We start from the raw sequence: 18,587 nt of genomic DNA on the forward strand, positions 1-18,587 counted from the left end.
CCCGCAGCGTGGCGAGCGCAGCGAGCCCGCAAGGGGCTTGCTGCACTCGCCCCTCCCTGCCGGGATCCCAGCGTCGGTATGTTGCCAGGATCCCGGCATCGGTATGCTGACCAGCGTTCAGGAGACCGCCGGTCAGCCATACTACACCCAGGTACAAACACATATGTTTTATAGTGAAAAATTACCAAAAATCATCATAAAAAGATATAAAAAAAATTGTGATATAATATACAGTGTATAATAATTAAATGAATAATGTGTATCGTGACAAGTGGGATTAAGACTTAAACAATTATTGCAAAGACAGATTCGTACAAAATGGGACGTAACGAGTATGGAAAACTATATAAAAAACAAGATCTCTCCTAAAGGTCTGAGACCTAGAGTCCTCCCGGCATTCAATTTAATTACTGACAACCTAAACAAAGAATGGGAGAACTGTCTGCTGAGATGCTCCCAGAAGCTAATGCACATCCTGGTGAAGCATGATAATCTTGTTTTGGAAGAATGCGATAAGGAAATTGAAAAACTCAGCAAAACTTTAGAATCCTGGGAAAAGGATACACAGTTTCAGAAATCCTTTGAGAAATAAGAGAAGGAATTGGTATCATATGAGGACATCATTATAGAAAGGAAAAAGAGTAAATTTGTGCATGACAAACTGGATTTTGTGAACAATAGGATCTTTAAATGGAATAGAAAAACCAATTACGTCAATCCACGACCAAGATATCAGGAGGGCTATCCATCCTCAGAGATAAAATCCTCAGGTGGGGAAGATATATATGAACCCAATGCCTCAGATTCTAGGAGGCAATACAATATTGAACAGGATCCTTTTTTAGGGAAAAGGCGGTGGGCAAGAGGCCGCCCCGCAAGAGGAAGATGAGGAGGGGGCAAAGAGGAGAATTCGAATCTCAGAGATGGGAAACCCCAATGATGGACAGGTATCCCAAAAGGAAGACAAGCAGCAACAAAAAATATTATTAGAGGATGATACACATCTAAAAATAATTAATCTCTCGGACCATGTTTTAACGTGTGAGCAGGATACTGTATTAAGAAAATGCTTTTCCTTTGCCCCTCAAAATAGCTTTAATCGCTTTCAATGGGAGAAGGATACGAAGCTATTTTGTCGTAAATTGTTACTGACCAAATTCCATGCCCAAAGGGAATTCAACCGAATGGAGGAGATAACTCTACTACCTACTGTCTTGACTATATCTGCTAGACAGGATCAAGGAATAAGATCAGTCTCTGAGGAACTTACCAAACAAGATCAAGAGATGATCTCCGTCTTGGCAGAACTGGATATAGATCCTGCGGATTCCAGCAAATTAGGAAGAACCATCTGTAGGAATAAATCGACTTTTTTTCCCCAAGATCAGGTGTGTCCTGAGGTCGGGATTTTCATGAATTCGGTTAGTAAAGATCTAGATATGATCCAGCAAAGAAAATCCAGGTACCGAGACAATCTTACACGGAAAGAAAGACAAGCCCTTAATGAGATCAGTGGATGGGAGGATGTTGTCATTAAGCTCTCTGACAAGGGAGGCAATGTTGTCATCTGGCCTAAGGAAATGTATGTCAGAGAGGCGATGAGACAACTCAATGATCCCAGTTGCTACACTAAAACCTTTTTTAATCCAACTGACAACTGTAGGCTAGCTCTTAACCGTATTATTATTGAACAGGCCTTTGCCGGTAAAGTGATAACAAAGCATGAATATGAGTATCTTCGAACTGAACACCCAAAGACTCCTATCTTTTATCTTCTACTGAAGATACATAAGAATCTTAAAAACCCTCTCGGCAGGCCAATAGTCTCGGGAATCGGAGGAGTATCTGAAAGGGTGAGTACCTTTATAGATATTCATCTATGCAAGCATGTTATGAGTTTACCCTCTTATGTACGAGACACAGGAGATGTAATTGTTAAATTACATGATGTAAAGTTGGAAACCAACCATCTCTTAGTAAGTCTCGATGTTGAATCTCTATACAGCAGCATTGATCATGCAAAGGGTATTGTTGCTGTAGAATATTTCTTGAAGATGGAAGGTCCTAGTGAATTTAATCCATTTTTATTGAAGTTGTTACATTTCGTTCTTCATAAAAATATCTTCTCATTCTCCGACATGTTTTTCACCCAGATACGAGGAACGGCTATGGGCGCGGCATGTGCGCCAACCTACGCCAACTTGTATCTGGGATGGTGGGAGAGAGAAGAGGTGTTCAGTGAGGCAAATGAGCCTTTTACCAGAAATATTTTAGTGTGGATACGTTACATAGACGACATATTCGTCATCTGGGATGGAGAAGAAAAACATTTAAGGGAATTCATCAGTAAACTAAATGACAATTGTCTTAATTTAAGACTAACACAGGAAATCAGCAGAGATCAAATTCCCTTCCTGGATTTGAAAATCTGTAGAGACATCAATGGAATGCTTGCGACGGAGCTTTACTGGAAAAAAACCGCCACAAACAGTTTACTCCTGTTCAAAATATACCACGAGGTGAATTCCTGAGGCTCAGGAGAAATTGCACTGAGGATGAGGTATATATAAGATCAAGAGCAAAGAACTAGAAGGCAGATTAAAGTAGAGAGGATATAGTGCTAGCTGTATTAAGAAGGTGAACCGAGCACTACTCCATATGGACAGACAATCCTTAATTTTCCAAGAAACTAAAAAATCCAAGCAATCAAAAGAACAGGAACAACCTAAACTGAGATTTGTAGGTAATTTCTGTCAGGAGTGGCGTGAAATTAGGGATGTTATCAACAAGCATTGGCCCATTCTGCTGAACAATCGAGATTTGGCGACTAGCCTCGGACCAACAGTAGCAATGAGTTGGAAAAGGTCTCCAAACATCAGAGACAAATTGGTCAAGAGCCATTTCTGTCGGACCTCTAGAAGGAAGAACAGAATAAAGGGTACATACCCATGTGGGTCCTGTAGGGTCTGTGAATATGTTGACTCAAACCCCACCATTGAAGACAGAGATGGGAAGAGAGTGGAAATTAAAGATTTCACTAACTGCCAGACTTCAAATGTTGTATACTGCATTCAATGTCCTTGTGGAATGATATATGTGGGCATGACTACAAGGATGGCCAAGATTCGTAACATGGAACACATAGGGAACATTAAGAATGTAGAAACCGATTTAGCCAGGTTCAGGCAGATAACATCTGTTGCCAGACATTTTTACCATAAACATTCCAAGTCTCCCCGGGAACATCGATTTTTCTGTCTTGAAAAACTAAAAATGGGGATTAGGGGTGGAGACTCTGCAAGAGAGCTGCAAAAACTTGAAAGCAAATGGATATTTAGGTAATGAGGATTTCACTCCATATGTCGACATAGTTCTATATCCTATTTAAGATAAGGATATATTGTTTTTGCTGAGGTCGATGCTGGTGTTTAGACACTAATACCAGTACGAATCTCTAGTGTGTATTTCACAATGGGAATTCTATATCTGTTTATGCTTATTTAACAATTGATTAGGAGACATCGAATCATTAGTAATATCTTGATGAATATTTGTCTTGGATTTAAAATCAATTTTCTTTAGAACTTGTACAGTCATTTAAGATACACTGTTTAAGGAATTTATCTGTTGATAGTGGATCTATATAAGTGACATTTGCAGATCCACGTGAATACAATTTTAATTTATTAATTAAGTGTCTAAGCTGTAGGTGTACAGTCATTGGACTATATATATGGGTATAAATATGTTTAATGGCTATAAGTCATCATTTAAATAAAATTAAGAAAGATGTATTTAAATAATAATAAGAAAGATGTATTTAAAAGATATATAAATATATATCTATCTATATCTATCTATCTATCTATCTATCTATCTATATATATATATATATATATATATATATATATAGGTAGTATTAGTAAATAACCAGTAGATTAATTTCATACATACTTTATATGTATGTTTATTATACCAAGTTTGGATATACCATATATAGCGATTACTTCAATCATCTTTATAACCACATTTTTCTTCTTTTTTTCACTTATGGTTTTTTTCCCCTCCTTTTTTTCATATATGATTATCATAGAATAATCCATATTATTATTTTTCTCTCTTTTTGAGTAGGTATTTATTTATATATAATTATCTCCTCTTTCAAAGTAGGCATTTATTTATATTAATTATATATATTTTTAGTCAAAGAAATTCACTCACTTGTCACGATACACATTATTCATTTAACTATTATACACAGTATATTATATCACAATTTTTTTTATATCTTTTTATGATGATTTTTGGTAATTTTTCACTATAAAACCTGTGTTTGTACCTATAGTACTCATGATCTCATGCTAATATGCATTAATGAGTAATTGGTGCTGGTTTATAGATTTGTATAGTACAAATAGTAGCAGTTTTTATGATTATATCTCTATCTTATGATCATTACTATTATTATCTTAGTAAAACAACGATTTATTATTTGTTCCTTAAATTTGGTGTATCACCTATACCTTTTGAGGATAATTATTGAATAGCCAAAATACTGACTGCTTGTTAGCCAACCTTGAAATATGTTGCTTTTCCCTAGATAGGATTTCATCCAATTATTAATCAGGCTAATTAGAGCTGGTATATATTACTCAGACTACCAGAGCGTCTATGCAAGTGGCGCGATCAAGCCTTATGTGAAACGTACATCACCATTTACAAGGACGCACACTGTTTCCGGGCGCAAGGAATTCACACCCGACCCGGCATCTAAATCATCAGCGGCTCCCTGCACAGAGATACGGGCTCACTAGAGGTAGTTTACCAGCGTGTCGCCTGCACCTCAGTAAGTTTTTCAGGGCGGCTCTTTCATCCTAGATCAGTCTCCTGCCTCCTCTGCAATGTGCATGCACAACAGGGGAGGAGGTGATTGATATCTGGGACAGCAGAAGCCTCCCGCACTTCAACTGTCCTCCGCTTCGACGCCAGCGGCTCTCCCCCACTCTCATTGTCTCCAATCACTGCCTGAATTGCACATGGGACAAAAGTAGAAGGGGGGTCCCACTTACAATGCCGGAGCATCTACCCTTCATTATCAAGCTCACCTATCCATCTTCAAACTTTATCTCCTCAATCAGGCACAATATTGCAATGTTTATATGATGTCTGTGAATACGTCTGTTGATAACTGTTTATTAGTGTTCAATTGAATGTGAAATCACTCCGCAGATGCCATGTTTATAATCTTTGTTTCACTGTCTTCTGCATTGAACGGTTGTCGCTTACTAACAACGTTGTCATTGAGCAAGTAACAACAATAGTACAACATAGAATTGTTTTTGATCTAGTAATATATGTGGCATTTTGAAACTTATCAATGCTTAATCTAATGTGAAATATACTACATGTGTTCATTTCTTCTTAATAACAGTTGAACCGTTACAGTACTTTTCTGTGGCTATGCAGTAACAGCACTATGCGATTATGTAGCAACAGAAGTGCAACATAAGTTAATTTTTAATAAAAAAAGAGTGCGCCACACATTAAGTCTTCTTTGGCTAAAACCCACTAGTGGTTTTTGCCTCAACTTTTGGAATCTTTATTACTGCGCGTGGGTATGAGCCGCAGTGTGCACGCGCGGCAAATTAATTGCAGTAGCGAACGCAATGAGGATTCAGCCACAAAGTAAGTGACAGGAAGAAAGCGTTTGGGGGTGGAAACTGGGAGTGGTTTGGAAAATGAAGATGAGTCATGACCGATCAGACAATGTTTTCTGGGTGTGCATAACTTAGCAGTTGCGATCAGGGGCGTATCTACCTATTGGCCAGGATGGCACTCGCCAGGGACACCAGCAGAGAAGGGGCACTTCCCAGCTGTGCCACCCATGGCCAGTAGTTAGCTGCTGAATCCGTTCTTCCCCCTCTCCCGTGCCAGGAAGTTCCTCACCTGCTGTAAGAGCCAGCAACGACACAGCAAGCAGCAGCGGCGCCGGGTTCTGGCACTGCACTGCACTACAAATAAAAAACTCTACATAAACTACATCTCCCAGCAGCCCTTGCAACCAGGAGCTCCCGAGCTAGGCAAGGGCTGCTGGGAGGTGTAGTTTATGTACAGGTTCATGTTAGTAGAGCGGTACAGTGCCGGACCCTGGCGCTAATTACAGCGGCTGCCCTGCTGCATGCTGTGTTCATTGCTGGCTGTCACAGCAGGTGAGGAATTACCAGGGGTGGGGGCTGCCCCTCTAAAAGTTCAAGAATGATATATGTATATATATGTGTGTGTGTGTGTGTGTGTGTGTGTGTGTGTGTGTGTGTGTGTATATATATATATATATATATATATATATATGTGTATTGCAACAAATAGCCCGGCACTCCCACGAAGGATGACGACTTGCCCCGGTGCCTTCAGAAACAACTGATAAGGGAAAAAAATGCTGCGGCACTCGGAGACTGATGAAAAGAAGATATATTCAACAATACATAATTTACATCAACGTTTCGGGGATTTTAACCCCTTTTTCAAGATGTACCAGGTACATCTTGAAAAAGGGGTTAAAATCCCCGAAACGTTGATGTAAATTATGTATTGTTGAATACATCTTCTTTTCATCAGTCTCCGAGTGCCGCAGCATTTTTTTCCCTTATATATATGTGTGTGTGTATATGCATACATACATACATACTAGATAGACAGATCAAAAACCATTCAGACTACACTCATCAAAATAGCTTATCCAGCGCGTCCCCAGAGGACGTGATTTGCAACCATGGTACCGATATTACAGCAGTTGTACACCGTCAAATGGAAATTATGTGACCCTGTGCTCAGGTTATCTTCTGCCTAAATTAGCATATTGTATAATCACAAGTGTGAACGGCAAAAGATAGCAACGGCAATCGCATTTACAGCTACATATGAATGAGGCCCATTGTTATCGTTTGGGTTTTGTCTGATCTTAACTAATGCATTGGGAGGTATCTATTAATATTTTTATTAATTTATTAGTAATTGCTAGATTATTAATGCCAATATCAGATTTGGTTTAGTAAAGGAATAATTCATTATTGCCTGTGCTGTTCTTTATTGCTGCAGCAGACACTAAGGGGCTGTTTCTGTGCAGCACGCAAACTGGTTTTAGTTGCTGGCAGCTGCGGGAGCCAGATTAAGGGTTTTTTTCAGCTTTGATGGCAAACCAAAAAAGTTAGCAATTGGGCTAAACCATGTTGCACTGCAGGGTGGGCAGATGTAACATGTGCAGAGAGAGTTAGATTTGGGTGGGGTGTGTTCAAAGGGAAATCTAAATTGCAGTGTAGAAATTAAGCAGCCAGTATTTACCCTGCACAGAAACAAAATAGCCCACCCAAATCTAACTCTCTCTGCACATGTTACATTTGCCCCACCTGCAGTGCACATTGGGGGTCATTCTGAGTTGATTGCTAGCTGCATTTGTTCGCAGCGCAGCGATCAGGATAAAAAATGGCATTTCTGCACATGCGTATGCGGTGTGCAATGCGCACGCGCATGTCGTGCGGGCACAACGAACGATGTCGTTTTGCACAGGGTCTAGCGAAGCATTTCAGTCAAACTGGTGGCCGCAGAGTGATTGACATGAAGTGGGCGTTTCTGGGTGTCAACTGACCGTTTTCAGGAAGTGTTCAGAAAAACGCAGGCGTGCCAGGAAAAACGCAGGCGTGGCTGGGCGAACGCTGGGCGGGTTTGTGACGTCAAAACAGGAACTGAACAGTCTGAAGTGATCGCAAGTGCTGAGTAGGTTTTGAGCTACTCTGAAACTGCTCAAAAAAACTTTGTAGCCGCTCTGAAATACAACCGTTCGCACTTCTGCTAAGCTAAAATACACTCCCAGTGGGCGGAGGCATAGCGTTTGCTCGGCTGCTAAAAACTGCTAGCGAGCGATCAACTTGGAATGACCCCCTATGTTTTGCCCAATTGCTAACTTTTTTGGTTTGCTAACAAAGCTGAATAAGGCCCTTAGGGGACTATTTACTAAGCCTTGGATGGAGATAAAGTCGCAAGTGTCCATTCAGCCAAATTCAGCCTCAGGTCCTATGGTAACCTGTTAGGGAAATTTACTAAACTCACAATTTTATTTGAGATTTCATTTTCGGCTGAAAATGCATCTCGGTAATTTAGTAAACACAAATCACGGCAGAGTTTAACCAATTCTTATTGAGATACACGACCGGCAATACATGTATGAACAAATAGACCATGGGCCAAACACAGTTGGTTTTCACATACACCTCATATAACACGGGGATTTGCTAAGGCAGTGTTTCCCAACCGCGTTCCTCAAGGCACACTAACAGTCCTGGTTTTAGTGATATCCAGGCTTGGACACAGGTGACTTAATTAGTACGTCAGTTATTTTGATTTAACCATCTGTGCTGAAGCCTGGATATCACTAAAACCTGCACTGTTGGTGTGCCTTGAGGACCGCGGTTGGGAATGCCTGTGCTAAGGATTTATATTCTCAATCACTGCCGACAATAGCCAAACACTGTCAGGAAAGCATGGTATTCGTACAGCAATAGAACTTTCAAATAGACCTGCTTTTGGCTGACGTGTTTGGAGACTCATGCACGGATCAGTGAGATCTGTGCATGCTTCTCTGTTTAAAAGTATCTGAAACAGTTAAAAATCAGAAAGAACATTTTTGTGGGGTTCCCCTCCTAAGCATAACCAGCCCCGATGTCTTTGAGCCAATCCTGGCCTGGTGCTAAGAAATACCAGGAAAAAATGTTCAGGCATCCCCTAGTATCATAAGAACAATCACCAGGCTCTTGGACCGGTCCCGGTTTCAAAAATACAGGGAGGAAAGGATGTAGGGGTCCCCCATATTTTTTTAAACCAGCATCAAGCCCCACTAGTCAAGACGTTAATGCCACAGTCGGGGGACATATTTAAACTGTTCCCTTTGACCGTGGCATTAACACCCAAATCCCAACTAGTTAGGCCTGACCGGGGTTCCCTGGGGGAGTGATGACCCCCTCAATAAAGGGGTTCCTTCCTCCAGGCACCCAAGGGCAAGAACTGAAGCCTGAGTCTGTCCCCAGCACCCATTGCTGGTGGGTACCAGGCTGATAACCATTAAGTTAAATTCAGATAAAATATTGTCTTTTACAGTGGAACTTTAGGTCCCAGCAAGCTTCCACCACATGCTGGTACTTGGTGAACCACAAGTACCAGCATGTAGGGCATTAAAGGGCCCACTGGTATCTGTAGTTATACTGTAAAAGAAATATTACAATAAAGACAAGACAAGCACACCTTACACAGTAAGTGGAGTTTAGCGGCATTACACAGTGGTGTCATGACATCACACATTGTGAGCGCACAGTTAAGAGGGTGATGTCGTGGAGGAGTGGTTGGTTGACATTTTTTGGGGCATAATCTGGTACAAAGGGCATTACTGTATTACTTTGTATGGCATTACTGTATTATGTGTATGACATAATATGGTGTCAGGGGCATCAGGGCCGGCAACAGAAATCTTGGGGCCGGTACAGTGATATCTCTGCGGGCCCCCTCAGATAGATAGATATATAGATATATATATATATATATATATATAAGCTGTGTAGTACGGCACTCAGACGCTGGTGAATGAATTAAGTCCAAGCCCTGGATAGCTGACAGCTATCCAGGGCTTGGACTTAATTCATTCACCAGCGTCTGAGTGCCGTACTACACAGCTTCTATTCACATCCCCCTGCATGCGGAGGAACAGTAAGGGCACCGGACCAAACAGCCAGCCATACCAGTGAGTGCCAGATCATCACATAGAATATATATATATATATATATACATTGCAGACAGCGGCGGCACTCGGAGACTTCAAATAAAGTGCATAAATTGTTTATTTTCAATATCTACGTTTCGGGATACGCAGCCCCTTCGTCAGTATAACCAGCATAAATCAAATAAAGTGCTTAAATACCTTAACCCACGAGAACGCCCCGATCAGCCTCCCTCCGCGTCGCCCGGGTTCCGGATCTGTCTCACCGGAAGTGACGACATCCCGGCCCGACCAGCCAGCGCGTAGGAGCTGTAAACAGAGTAACCATGGTTACCATGTGGAAAAAACCGTGCACCACATAACTTATTTGCTTGTATCACAGCCTAAATACACATAAAACATCCTTCTAACCCAAGTAATTAAAATGTTTAAAATTTTACACAAGTTGTTCCGCCATTAGCTAGTACCAGGGTAATATATCTGTATGTAATTCATAACCCCACATATTACTTAACCATTCTGAATACACATGCATAAAATAAACCTCCCTAAGGTGAATCCACCTCTCTCCGGTATTGAATATTCCCAATCTCCTGATCCCACGAATCAGCATTCTATAAAAAACATTTAAGATTATTCATTTCGTTGAGACCTTTGGGAAAAATAGTGTTTAATTTATAGATCCACATCGCTTCCACCTGTAACAGTCTTTTTGATCTGTCACCTCCTCTTATGGATCGTGGGACATGATCTATTAATTTATACCTTAATGTGGATACATTGTGCCTAGCCTGTGCAAAATGCTTTGCAACAGGCTGCTCACTTTGTCCAGATTTGATGGCCTCCCTTATTGCATACCTGTGTTGGGCCATACGTACTCTGAACTCACAATCAGTTTTTCCCACATATACCAACCCGCATGGGCAGGTCAGTGTATACACAACAAATTTGGATTTACACGAGAGTGGAAACCGGATGGTGTATTTTTTTCCGGTGTGTGGATGTTGGAAATATTCTCCCGGGCTAAGGAAGCTACAGGTAGTACACCCACTGCACCGGAAACATCCTTTTCTAGATTTCAAAAAATGTGTCGGTTCAGAATTAAATTTTGACAGGTCTGTTTTTACTACCATGTCTCTGATACTTTTATTTCTCGAGTAGCTGAATAATACCTTGCTGCCCACTGTTTTTCCTAACTCTTTATCTGTGGCTACCACTGGCCACAGTTTTTTTACTTGTTTCGCTAAGTGTGGGCTGCTGGAATTATATTGTGTTACCCATGGAAATCTATTGCCTAGTTCTTTCTTCTTATTAGGTGCCAAAAGTTTATCACGGGACTTTGACAAGGCTTTCTTTTTGGCTTTCTCTAGATCTACTGCTAAGTATCCTCTTTGTAAAAATTTCTGAACCATTATCTCCAATTGTCTATCCCTCTCAACGTTGTCACTGTTGATTCGGCATACCCGTAATAATTGGGAATATGGTAAGCCTTGTGTTGTGGATCTCGGGAGAAAACTATCCGCCCTTAATAGATTATTTCTATCAGTAGGTTTACTGAACAGGCTTGTCATTATATTCCCTTCATTCAAGGTAATGCAGACATCAAGAAAATTAATCTGTCTTTTATCCATGCTGGCTGTAAATTTGACCGGACTGTCCGTCTTGTTATGATCTTCCACAATCTTGGTCAAACTCTCCTCATCACTGTTCCAAAAGATGATCACATCATCTATGTACCTAAAGTACATTGTCAATTGTGATGAAATGTTGGGATCCATCAAAAATAGATCTCTTTCTAGCTCCCACATATAGGCGTTAGCGAACGCCGGCGCCACGGCCGACCCCATCGCACAGCCTGTGCATTGGATAAAAAACGCCTTTTCATACAGAAAAAAGTTTCTGGTAAGTGTAAATTCTAACAGTGATAGAAAAAATCCAATATCTGGCCCGGTGTATCTAGGGTTGTTAGAGATTAAATGTTTCACCGCTGCCAATCCCGCTTCATGCGGGATGCAAGTATACAAACTTGTGACGTCTAATGACGCCAGAAGTGTATTGTCAGGAATTTTCCCCAATTCTACAAACCTTCGTAAGAGAGAAGAAGTATCTTTCAGGTACGTGGGGGTATGTTGAATACATGGCTGCAAAAAAATGTCGCAGTATACTGCCAAAGGTTCGTTTAGCGACCCCCTGGCCGAAATTATTGGCCTGCCTGGGGGTTTCACGGGGTCTTTATGTAATTTGGGGATTACATAAAACACTGGGGTGACTGGGAATTCCACTGTTAATGCCTTGCTAACTGAAGGTTACTTAACCCTCTTAATGCATCGGATTCTTTTTTGGAAAAATTAGGAGAGCATCCCTTTGTTTCTCCAAATCAACTGTTGCCACCTTGGAAAAAAAACTATCTCCAGCTGAGAGCATGGTCTTAGGAAAAGGACTGTCTTTTGTGCCGACACGATCGCTGGACCCATTCCAGTGGAAGATAGACTCTTACAAATTAACAAGGTCTTTAAAACTAAAAGAACATTTTTCCAAGGTGGCAACAGTTGATTTGGAGAAACAAAGGGATGCTCTCCCTCAACAGGTGAGAAGGTTCTCTAAATCAACTTTTGAACCCTACTCTGCTAATTCATCTATTAAAACATTTAGCAGGATGTTAGAGAATTTACCAGGTGATTGTACTGATTGTTTACATCCTAATTTTTCCAAAAAAGAATCCGATGCATTAAGAGGGTTAAGTAAAAGGGAAGATATAATAATCCGGGGTTCAGACAAAGGGGGAGCAATTGTGATTTTAGATATAGCAGACTATAAACAAGAATGTAAACGATTGCTCTCAGATGTCAAGACATATAGACCCCTGAAGTCAGACCCTACCCTCAAATTTAAGGATGAGCTGGATGCAATGCTAACGCAGGCAGTAGAGGAGAATATCATACTGCCTTCAGTTAGCAAGGCATTAACAGTGGAATTCCCAGTCACCCCAGTGTTTTATGTAATCCCCAAATTACATAAAGACCCCGTGAAACCCCCAGGCAGGCCAATAATTTCGGCCAGGGGGTCGCTAAACGAACCTTTAGCAGTATACTGCGACAGTTTTTTGCAGCCATGTATTCAACATACCCCCACGTACCTGAAAGATACTTCTTCTCTCTTACGAAGGTTTGTAGAATTGGGGAAAATTCCTGACAATACACTTCTGGCGTCATTAGACGTCACAAGTTTGTATACTTGCATCCCGCATGAAGCGGGATTGGCAGCGGTGAAACATTTAATCTCTAACAACCCTAGATACACCGGGCCAGATATTGGATTTTTTCTATCACTGTTAGAATTTACACTTACCAGAAACTTTTTTCTGTATGAAAAGGCGTTTTTTATCCAATGCACAGGCTGTGCGATGGGGTCGGCCGTGGCGCCGGCGTTCGCTAACGCCTATATGTGGGAGCTAGAAAGAGATCTATTTTTGATGGATCCCAACATTTCATCACAATTGACAATGTACTTTAGGTACATAGATGATGTGATCATCTTTTGGAACAGTGATGAGGAGAGTTTGACCAAGATTGTGGAAGATCATAACAAGACGGACAGTCCGGTCAAATTTACAGCCAGCATGGATAAAAGACAGATTAATTTTCTTGATGTCTGCATTACCTTGAATGAAGGGAATATAATTACAAGCCTGTTCAGTAAACCTACTGATAGAAATAATCTATTAAGGGCGGATAGTTTTCACCCGAGATCCACAACACAAGGCTTACCATATTCCCAATTATTACGGGTATGCCGAATCAACAGTGACAATGTTGAGAGGGATAGACAATTGGAGATAATGGTTCAGAAATTTTTACAAAGAGGATACTTAGCAGTAGATCTAGAGAAAGCCAAAAAGAAAGCCTTGTCAAAGTCCCGTGATAAACTTTTGGCACCTAATAAGAAGAAAGAACTAGGCAATAGATTTCCATGGGTAACACAATATAATTCCAGCAGCCCACACTTAGCGAAACAAGTAAAAAAACTGTGGCCAGTGGTAGCCACAGATAAAGAGTTAGGAAAAACAGTGGGCAGCAAGGTATTATTCAGCTACTCGAGAAATAAAAGTATCAGAGACATGGTAGTAAAAACAGACCTGTCAAAATTTAATTCTGAACCGACACATTTTTTGAAACCTAGAAAAGGATGTTTCCGGTGCAGTGGGTGTACTACCTGTAGCTTCCTTAGCCCGGGAGAATATTTCCAACATCCACACACCGGAAAAAAATACACCATCCGGTTTCCACTCTCGTGTAAATCCAAATTTGTTGTGTATACACTGACCTGCCCATGCGGGTTGGTATATGTGGGAAAAACTGATTGTGAGTTCAGAGTACGTATGGCCCAACACAGGTATGCAATAAGGGAGGCCATCAAATCTGGACAAAGTGAGCAGCCTGTTGCAAAGCATTTTGCACAGGCTAGGCACAATGTATCCACATTAAGGTATAAATTAATAGATCATGTCCCACGATCCATAAGAGGAGGTGACAGATCAAAAAGACTGTTACAGGTGGAAGCGATGTGGATCTATAAATTAAACACTATTTTTCCCAAAGGTCTCAACGAAATGAATAATCTTAAATGTTTTTTATAGAATGCTGATTCGTGGGATCAGGAGATTGGGAATATTCAATACCGGAGAGAGGTGGATTCATCTTAGGGAGGTTTATTTTATGCATGTGTATTCAGAATGGTTAAGTAATATGTGGGGTTATGAATTACATACAGATATATTACCCTGGTACTAGCTAATGGCGGAACAACTTGTGTAAAATTTTAAACATTTTAATTACTTGGGTTAGAAGGATGTTTTATGTGTATTTAGGCTGTGATACAAGCAAATAAGTTATGTGGTGCACGGTTTTTTCCACATGGTAACCATGGTTACTCTGTTTACAGCTCCTACGCGCTGGCTGGTCGGGCCGGGATGTCGTCACTTCCGGTGAGACAGATCCGGAACCCGGGCGACGCGGAGGGAGGCTGATCGGGGCGTTCTCGTGGGTTAAGGTATTTAAGCACTTTATTTGATTTATGCTGGTTATCCTGACGAAGGGGCTGCGTACCCCGAAACGTAGATATTGAAAATAAACAATTTATGCACTTTATTTGAAGTCTCCGAGTGCCGCCGCTGTCTGCAATGTATTTGTGAGGGACGGGCTGTCTCTCAAGAAGGAGGGCACAGGAGCAAGATTGTGGAGTCCGTGGGGACGGAGGGAGTGCCGGATCGTTCTGGACACTATATATATATATATATATATATATATATATAGTGATTCAAAAGTCGCAGTACACCCTTTTGTTTCAAAAACTCTACAGGAAATGGGAAAACTAAAAACTCCAGTAAGCTATGGGTGAGGTGGTCTATCTTTTAGGGTATGTACCGACCATGGGTGCCATCTTGAATCTAAGTCAGTTTTCCCATTTTCTGCAGCTCTTGAAACAAAATATAGATATAGATATAGATATAGATATATGGAGCCCAGCAGCGGCGGCACTCAAGGGTCTGGTTTCAGTCAATAAAGTGCATAAATAAAGTGCGTTTAATTCATCACTTACATTCCAACGTTTCGGGGCTACAACGCCCCTTTTTCAAGGTGATACATAACCAAATATGAACACATCATACCTTATATACAGGAAAAGAAGACCCGCGAACGGGACGAGCTCCCGGCCCCCGGCATGCGTCACGCCCCTGGCCCGGCTCCACAGTGTTACGTGATGACGTGTATCCACCCCGACCACATGGGTCCGTCGGCTTCCTGGATACCAGGATGGTTTACAGTCGCCTAGGCGACCAACGCTTCCTATGTAACCCGGTGCATGATGAACTCCGCGTACTCGTTTGGACTAGCACGTCTGCATAAAACAAAGTGATACATGCAATAATATCGTGATAAAAGACAACAACAATGCAATACAATAATATCTGCTGGATTAATTGAGATTTATAGGTCTTATATCTGTATGTATTTATATTATATAAGATCATTTACCGTATTAGGTTATAATCCAGGAGGATACTATTAGCAGGAAACCGCATGTAGGCCTTCTAACTCGTATTCTTATCCTATTTGTACCATAATTAATGGAATGAATTCCATGAGATCTTGTCATTAAGTCTTGCCGGCTTAATGGTGCCCAAAGTATATATCCATCTGGCCTCTTTTCTCAAAAGAACACTTCCCCGATCACCCCCTCTCAGGGATTTCGGGACATGATCGATTATCTGGAATTTAAGATCACTTATACTATGGTTCTTTTCTGCATAATGTCTGGCCACCGGCTGGTCAGACACTTTCCCTAGTAGTGCACTTTTTACTGCAGATCTGTGTAACGCTTGTCTCTCTCTAGCTGTTCGTACAGTTTTGCCCACATACTGTAAATGACACGGGCACGTGATGATATATATAATATAAGTTGTAGTGCAAGTGAGGACATGTCTTATTTTAAAAGACCTCCCTGTGGCGCTAGAAATAAAAGTGGGTCCTGTTATTAAATTATTACAAGTTGTGCATCCAAGGCAGCGATAGCAGCCTGGTGCTTTAGATAAAAAATTAGCTGCCGGAGTTATTCCGAAACCCGTGATATCTGTATGTACCACGTGATCCCTAATGCTTTTTCCTCGTGAGAAACATGTAAGTGGTCGCTTTTGTTTAAATGCCGGTAGGCTTTTATCTGTGGACACTATTGGCCACACTGCTCTCAGTGCCCTCGGGATTACTGGGCTACTGGTATTGTATTTAGTAACGAGAGGTAGAACTTGTTGTTCTGTTTTCTTTTTGGGTGTCAGTAACTCGGATCTTGGGATGGTCATCACTTCTGATTTAGTGCGCATTAATTCATTGCGATCATATCCTCGTGCGGCAAAGCGTTCCACCATTGTGGTGAGTGCTTCCTCAAGTTTGTTATAATCACTTGTTATTCTAGCCACTCTAATTAACTGTGATCGGGGCAAACCTTTTTTGAGGGCCCTGGGGTGATGGCTATTATATCTCAAAAGAGTGTTTTTATCAGTGGGTTTGTAATAAACCTCTGTACAGATCTTGTCATTACTTATGGATACCTTCACATCCAGGTAATTGATGGATTCTGGCTCGCATTGGGCTGTAATTCTAATGGGTGACGCCCTATTGTTAATCTGGGTCACCAATGTATTGAATTTGTCGCGACCCCCCTGTCCACAAAATAAAAATATCATCGATAAATCTTGAATAATGCAAAATGTACTGTCTGACTTCCAATATTTTAAAAAACATATCCTGTTCCTCCCGTTACATAAAAACATTAGCAAAAGATGGGGAAACGTTGCTCCCCATTGCACACCCGCTTGTTTGACAATAAAATCTACCATCAAAAAGAAAATAATTTCTCCTTAATGTAAGCTCCAACATCTGTAAAAATAACTCTACATCAATTATAGACACCTTTTCTTGGATTAAAAAGGTTCTCATAGCTGCCAGTCCCTGTGCATGGGGTATACTTGTATATAAACTACAAATATCAATTGTGCAAAGTAATGTGCCCTTCGGGATTTCTTTCAGGTCTTTCATGCGGATCAGGAAAGATGTAGTGTCCTTGACAAAGTTGTCTTGCTTCTGAATTAGCGGTTGCAAAACACTGTCTAGAAAGATGGAGATTGGCTGGTAAAGTGACTGGTGTGCAGAAATGATGGGCCTGCCCGGCGGTCTCGTAAGGCTCTTGTGGACCTTTGGAACAGTGAAAAAAATAGGGGTCCTAGGATGTTCTTGTTTTAGTGCAGAACATAATTTCTTTGTGATCTTTCCTGTTTTCACTGCTTCGTCCAGAATATCATCAATCTCTGTCTTGAAATTTGTTGTGGGATCAATTGTCAGGAGTTGATATACTGCCGTGTCAGCTAATTGTGAGTAAATCTCTGTTTTATAGTCCGTTAAATTTTGGACAACTATTCTGCCCCCCTTATTGGCGGGGCGGATCACTATGTCCTGATATGTCCCCAACTGTTTCAACGCTCTATATTCTGATTTGGAGAGATTGGAATTCGGATTAGTATTCGCCATGGTATATTTACCGACTGATTCGTCCAATAAACGTGTGACTATCTTGATAGAAGGATTACTGGATTGGGGATCAAAAGTGGACTTGTGCCTTTGATTAATAAACTGCTGGTGCGGATCATTCATGACTTGTCCCTCATAGTTCTGAAAAAATTCTTGAAGTCGCATTTTTCGTGCAAATCTGTGAAGTTCCTTCTGCCATTCAAAGTCGTCAAATCTACTGGTAGGAGTAAATGACAGACCATTGTTGAGTACCCTCAATTCTAGGCCACTCAACTGTCTGTCTGACAGATTGTAAACTAGATTTTCCTTCTGGCGGAGGCATTTCTGGATCCGGTAGTTCTGGTGGCCCCTGCGGGTGGGCGTCCTCTTGCTTTTACCGGTTCTGCAGTGACCAGAGGGGTTCCTAAAGGGACCAAGCTGTTGCTGTCTGATGGAGCTTCTGATTCAGCCACTGCGAACTCATTATCGCTATTTGATGTGGCTGAATCCTTATAGCGCATTTCCCGACGGTTACGCCAGCTAAATTTTGCCCTGTGATTGTAAGGTCTGTGGTTTCCCGGTTCTCCTCCTGAAACCCACCGGTAAACTCTGTTGTTTTCATAGTCTTCCTTCACAGATAGATGTTTATTTCGTTTGAACTTAATGAGTTCTTTTCTATAATTCTCACACTGGGTCTGCAGTTTGTGTAATAACTGCTGGCTCGTCTCCAAGGATAAAGTGTCTTTGTGCTCCGCCTCCATCTCCC

This window comes from Pseudophryne corroboree, chromosome 1 (assembly GCF_028390025.1).
Source record: "Pseudophryne corroboree isolate aPseCor3 chromosome 1, aPseCor3.hap2, whole genome shotgun sequence".
In the NCBI taxonomy this organism is placed as follows: Eukaryota; Metazoa; Chordata; class Amphibia; order Anura; family Myobatrachidae; genus Pseudophryne; species Pseudophryne corroboree.